General features: G+C 38.6%; 1 protein-coding gene across 1 annotated transcript in view; it reads right to left on the reverse strand.

The window, feature by feature from the left end:
- The window catches only part of LOC138948039 (metabotropic glutamate receptor 6-like), a 20,646-nt gene that overhangs the window by 3,314 nt on the left and 10,538 nt on the right, over positions 1-6,794 (reverse strand). The gene's annotated exons all lie outside the window — the stretch shown is intronic.

Below are 6,794 nucleotides of genomic sequence, written 5' to 3' on the forward strand. Positions count from 1 at the left end.
AAAAAAAAAAAAAGAAAAAAAAAGGTTTTTCTATGCTGATTCTATGACCATTTCTAAGTTCAAATGGCACCAGATGGCACCATTTTGCTTCTTTGGGCAATTTTTTTTCCGGGGGGACGGACCCCCCTAGCAAATTCGGGCGCTTCGCGCGCATCACATTCACTTTCGATTCAAAGTGCCCCCCCCCCCCCCCTTTACAAAGCAACTGATCCGCCCCTGTTAGTGCAGTGGTGGTGGTGATAGTGGTGGTGTTGACATTGTTGTCCATTTAAGTAAATCCGTGTTTCCCCTTTAGACCATTCATTGTCCATGGTGATTTGCACGCATCTGTTTCTTGGGTCATTATAAAATCAGCAGCGGACCGTTGATCTGACCGTTTTGGAGGCGAATTTGAATAATTTGAAGAATCTTGGGAACCCATTGTACCTTAATCTAGACGCACACGGCGCGATTGGCTCCACTGAAAACGCTCCACAAGCATGGTAATTAACTCGTGACTGAATGAACTTGTAGGCTATGGCAATCCGAATGGTGCAAAAGTCCCTTTTAGCTCTTGATGTCTAAATAACACATTATTTAGCTAAATAACGCGTTATTTAGCTAAACAATGCTTTATTTAGCTATATCATGCATTATTTAGCTAAATAATGCATTGTTTAAATTAAACAATGCATTATTTACAGATACAGAAAAAAGAGAGCACAAAGCACTAAATAATGCATTGTTTAGCATAAATAAGAGATTGTGTTTGTAAATAACTCATTATTTATCAATAATTACGCGTTTTCTCTAAACAATATATTATATGTAAATAAAGTGTTATTTAAATAAATAAAATATTATTTAGATAAATAAAATATTATTTATCTAAATAAAATATTATTTAGATAAATAAAATATTATATGTAAATAAAATATTATTTATCTAAATAAAATATTATTTATCTAAATAAAATATTATTTAGATAAATAATTTATTATTTAGATAAATAATTTATTATTTAGATAAATAATTTATTATTTAGATAAATAATTTATTATTTACTGTTTTTGCCTTGAAATAGTATTATTACACTAAATAATGCTTTATATAGCTATATAATAGGTTTCCGCTATATAATTCATGATTTGGTAAATAATACATTATATACCGTAAATAAAATATTATATACCGTAAACAATTCATTGTTTAGCGCATCGCGAAGCCGTTTTTTCTCTTGTTGTTTTTTTCCACGTGTTTCCGTGGATCCACGAGAGCTCTGTTGATTCTCAAACTGACCAATCAGACAACTAGCATCTGTACACTAATTAAAGTCCCATTGTTGAGTGTGACGAAAACTCGTGGTGACGATTTTAAAACATGTTGGGTCACGCATGGTCCAATCTTACATGGTCCAATCTTACATGGTCCAACCTTACATGGTCCAACCTTACATGGTCCAATCTTACATGGTCCCATCTTACATGGTCCAACCTTACATGGTTCAACCTTACATGGTCCAATCTTACATGGTCCAATCTTGCATGGTCCAATCTTACATGGTCCAACCTTGCATGGTCCAACCTTGCATGGTCCAATCTTACATGGTCCAATCTTACATGGTCCAACCTTACATGGTCCAACCTTACATGGTCCAACCTTACATGGTCCAATCTTACATGGTCCAATCTTGCATGGTCCAATCTTACATGGTCCAATCTTACATGGTCCAACCTTACATGGTCCAACCTTACATGGTCCAACCTTACATGGTCCAATCTTACATGGTCCAACCTTACATGGTCCAATCTTACATGGTCCAATCTTACATGGTCCAACCTTACATGGTCCAACCTTACATGGTCCAATCTTACATGGTCCAACCTTACATGGTCCAACCTTACATGGTCCAATCTTGCATGGTCCAATCTTGCATGGTCCAACTTTACATGGTCCAATCTTACATGGTCCAACCTTACATGGTCCAACCTTACATGGTCCAATCTTACATGGTCCAATCTTACATGGTCCAACCTTACATGGTTCAACCTTACATGGTCCAATCTTACATGGTCCAATCTTGCATGGTCCAATCTTACATGGTCCAACCTTGCATGGTCCAACCTTGCATGGTCCAATCTTACATGGTCCAACCTTACATGGTCCAACCTTACATGGTCCAACCTTACATGGTCCAATCTTACATGGTCCAATCTTGCATGGTCCAATCTTGCATGGTCCAACCTTGCATGGTCCAATCTTACATGGTCCAACATTACATGGTCCAACCTTACATGGTCCAATCTTACATGGTCCAATCTTACATGGTCCAATCTTGCATGGTCCAATCTTACATGGTCCAACCTTGCATGGTCCAACCTTGCATGGTCCAATCTTACATGGTCCAATCTTACATGGTCCAACCTTACATGGTCCAACCTTACATGGTCCAACCTTACATGGTCCAATCTTACATGGTCCAACCTTGCATGGTCCAATCTTACATGGTCCAATCTTACATGGTCCAACCTTACATGGTCCAACCTTACATGGTCCAACCTTACATGGTCCAATCTTACATGGTCCAACCTTACATGGTCCAACCTTACATGGTCCAATCTTACATGGTCCAATCTTGCATGGTCCAATCTTGCATGGTCCAATCTTACATGGTCCAACCTTGCATGGTCCAACCTTACATGGTCCAACCTTACATGGTCCAATCTTACATGGTCCAACCTTGCATGGTCCAACCTTACATGGTCCAACCTTACATGGTCCAATCTTACATGGTCCAACCTTACATGGTCCAACCTTACATGGTCCAATCTTACATGGTCCAATCTTACATGGTCCAACCTTACATGGTTCAACCTTACATGGTCCAATCTTACATGGTCCAATCTTGCATGGTCCAATCTTACATGGTCCAACCTTGCATGGTCCAACCCTGAATGGTCCAATCTTACATGGTCCAACCTTACATGGTCCAACCTTGCATGGTCCAATCTTACATGGTCCAACCTTACATGGTCCAATCGTGCATGGTCCAACCTTACATGGTCCAATCTTACATGGTCCAACCTTACATGGTCCAATCTTACATGGTCCATATATATTATTGGACCATGTAAGATTGGACCATGCAAGGTTGGACCATGTAAGGTTGGACCATGTAAGATTGGACCATGTAAGGTTGGACCATGTAAGGTTGGACCATGTAAGATTGGACCATGCAAGATTGGACCATGCAAGATTGGACCATGTAAGATTGGACCATGTAAGGTTGGACCATGTAAGGTTGGACCATGTAAGATTGGACCATGCAAGGTTGGACCATGTAAGGTTGGACCATGTAAGATTGGACCATGTAAGGTTGGACCATGTAAGGTTGGACCATGTAAGGTTGGACCATGTAAGATTGGACCATGTAAGATTGGACCATGCAAGGTTGGACCATGCAAGGTTGGACCATGTAAGATTGGACCATGCAAGATTGGACCATGTAAGATTGGACCATGTAAGGTTGGACCATGTAAGGTTGGACCATGTAAGATTGGACCATGTAAGGTTGGACCATGTAAGGTTGGACCATGTAAGGTTGGACCATGTAAGGTTGGACCATGTAAGATTGGACCATGCAAGGTTGGACCATGTAAGGTTGGACCATGTAAGATTGGACCATGTAAGGTTGGACCATGTAAGGTTGGACCATGTAAGGTTGGACCATGTAAGGTTGGACCATGTAAGGTTGGACCATGCAAGGTTGGACCATGTAAGATTGGACCATGTAAGGTTGGACCATGTAAGATTGGACCATGTAAAGTTGGACCATGCAAGATTGGACCATGCAAGATTGGACCATGTAAGGTTGGACCATGTAAGGTTGGACCATGTAAGATTGGACCATGTAAGGTTGGACCATGTAAGGTTGGACCATGTAAGGTTGAACCATGTAAGGTTGGACCATGTAAGATTGGACCATGTAAGGTTGGACCATGTAAGATTGGACCATGTAAGGTTGGACCATGTAAGGTTGGACCATGTAAGGTTGGACCATGTAAGATTGGACCATGTAAGATTGGACCATGCAAGATTGGACCATGTAAGATTGGACCATGTAAGGTTGGACCATGTAAGGTTGGACCATGTAAGGTTGGACCATGTAAGATTGGACCATGTAAGATTGGACCATGCAAGGTTGGACCATGCAAGGTTGGACCATGTAAGATTGGACCATGCAAGATTGGACCATGTAAGATTGGACCATGTAAGGTTGAACCATGTAAGGTTGGACCATGTAAGATGGGACCATGTAAGATTGGACCATGTAAGGTTGGACCATGTAAGGTTGGACCATGTAAGATTGGACCATGTAAGATTGGACCATGCGTGACCCAACATGTTTTAAAATCGTCACCACGAGTTTTCGTCACACTCAACAATGGGACTTTAATTAGTGTACAGATGCTAGTTGTCTGATTGGTCAGTTTGAGAATCAACAGAGCTCTCGTGGATCCACGGAAACACGTGGAAAAAAACAACAAGAGAAAAAACGGCTTCGCGATGCGCTAAACAATGAATTGTTTACGGTATATAATATTTTATTTACGGTATATAATGTATTATTTACCAAATCATGAATTATATAGCGGAAACCTATTATATAGCTATATAAAGCATTATTTAGTGTAATAATACTATTTCAAGGCAAAAACAGTAAATAATAAATTATTTATCTAAATAATAAATTATTTATCTAAATAATAAATTATTTATCTAAATAATAAATTATTTATCTAAATAATAAATTATTTATCTAAATAATATTTTATTTAGATAAATAATATTTTATTTAGATAAATAATATTTTATTTACATATAATATTTTATTTATCTAAATAATATTTTATTTAGATAAATAATATTTTATTTATCTAAATAATATTTTATTTATTTAAATAACACTTTATTTACATATAATATATTGTTTAGAGAAAACGCGTAATTATTTATAAATAATGAGTTATTTACAAACACAATCTCTTATTTATGCTAAACAATGCATTATTTAGTGCTCTGGGCTCTCTTTTTTCTGTATCTGTAAATAATGCATTGTTTAATTTAAACAATGCATTATTTAGCTAAATAATGCATGATATAGCTAAATAAAGCATTGTTTAGCTAAATAACGCGTTATTTAGCTAAATAATGTGTTATTTAGACATCAAGAGCTAAAAGGGACTTTTGCACCATTCGGATTGCCATAGTAGGCGCCGCTGCTCTCCGGTGCCGGAAACAAAGAAAGTCCAGATGCGCCGTCTGATGAAAACTAGTGGTTACTTCCCCTGATGAAAAAATAGCTTGTGTGTACGTGTTGCTGTTACTAGGACCACATCGTAATAGAGGGCGCTACGTACTGTCGTCACGTACTGCCGTTTCTTTGCCTAGTTTACGAAATTGAATTGAGCTTTCAATACATCTATATATATGTATAGGTTACAACACGAGTGGTTTTTTATATGGCTTGTATTTCAGTCAAGACCCAGCGGATGAATATCATCGGGAGACACGAGCCTCTGGCGAGTGTCTCTCGATTGATATTCCCGCTGGGTCTTGACTGAAATACAAGCCATATAAAAAACCACGAGTGTTGTAATCTGTATATCCCATTCTACCATCAAACACAAAGTGTAGACTACTAGCGGCACTGTTGCGATCTGTGCAGGGTAAAACTGTTGCCAGCGAGACTTAGCCCTTTTGCAACCTTAAACTAAGTGACCGTCGCTGAAAAAATAAAACGAATGAGTGCATCGATAAGTACGCGGTAACACTACTTTCAGACCATTTAAAAGCTTTAAGTAAAGGTTCATAAGTTGCAAGAAAGTAATGAAGTCGAATAGAAATTAGTTTAGTTGAAGCGCACAATTTTTTTGTTTTGCGTTTCAGGTCGGCAGAACGGGCGAAACGGGTTTGGGACCCATTTGGCTTACTCGATTCAGAATTGATTCCACGTTGTTTTTCTCGAACGTGTGTAATTAGGCTTATTGACAGAGAAGCAAATCTTAGGGAACAAATATGTAGGTTTAGATTTAACCATTTGCTCCCTATTTGAAATGTATCTACGTGATAAACTGTTTTGCGAGTGTGTTTGCATGGATGAACTTAAACTGGTATGGGTGAGAGGAAAACGCGACCGACACGTCTGTCACCGCCGATTGATTGCATTTTGAAGGAATATGACTGGATTACGGAAAAATATGTGGACTTACTGCAGAGCCAGGCAAAATAGTAGACTTGCTCGCAAAACACGCGAAACAGCCGATGTTTGATAGCTGAAGGCGCACACCGGCAAAACACACGACCGACAGATTCTCAAAAGTCGTCTGCTAACGATGCAAGGGGAGGGTACTCGTGTTTTTGTTTTGGTTCGCTAGCATCTGGTTATCTTGTAAGTTGAATGTTCGTTTTTTTCGACCTGCATTGCTTTCATAATGAAAGAAACTTTTGCTTATTGCATCTCATACATCAGATCAGTTCTGAGATTCATTTTTGCGTGCAACTGATATGGTTTTCTGAGCCGTGCAATACGATTTTAGAACTTCATACAAATGTGTCACATTGTTCGGCGCGAGCGAGGTCAAAGGTCGGGAGGAAAGTAGTCCTTTGCCCAAATCGGAATCTGCACTATCATATATTTTTTGGAGTCCATGATGTATTTATTGAGCTATAAAAATACAACATATATACCCATACTGAAGTAACAGAGACAAAGAAGGGAGGTCATGGGATATATATATATAGCTACTGCCCA

This window comes from Littorina saxatilis, linkage group LG1 (assembly GCF_037325665.1).
Source record: "Littorina saxatilis isolate snail1 linkage group LG1, US_GU_Lsax_2.0, whole genome shotgun sequence".
Taxonomy (NCBI): domain Eukaryota; kingdom Metazoa; phylum Mollusca; class Gastropoda; order Littorinimorpha; family Littorinidae; genus Littorina; species Littorina saxatilis.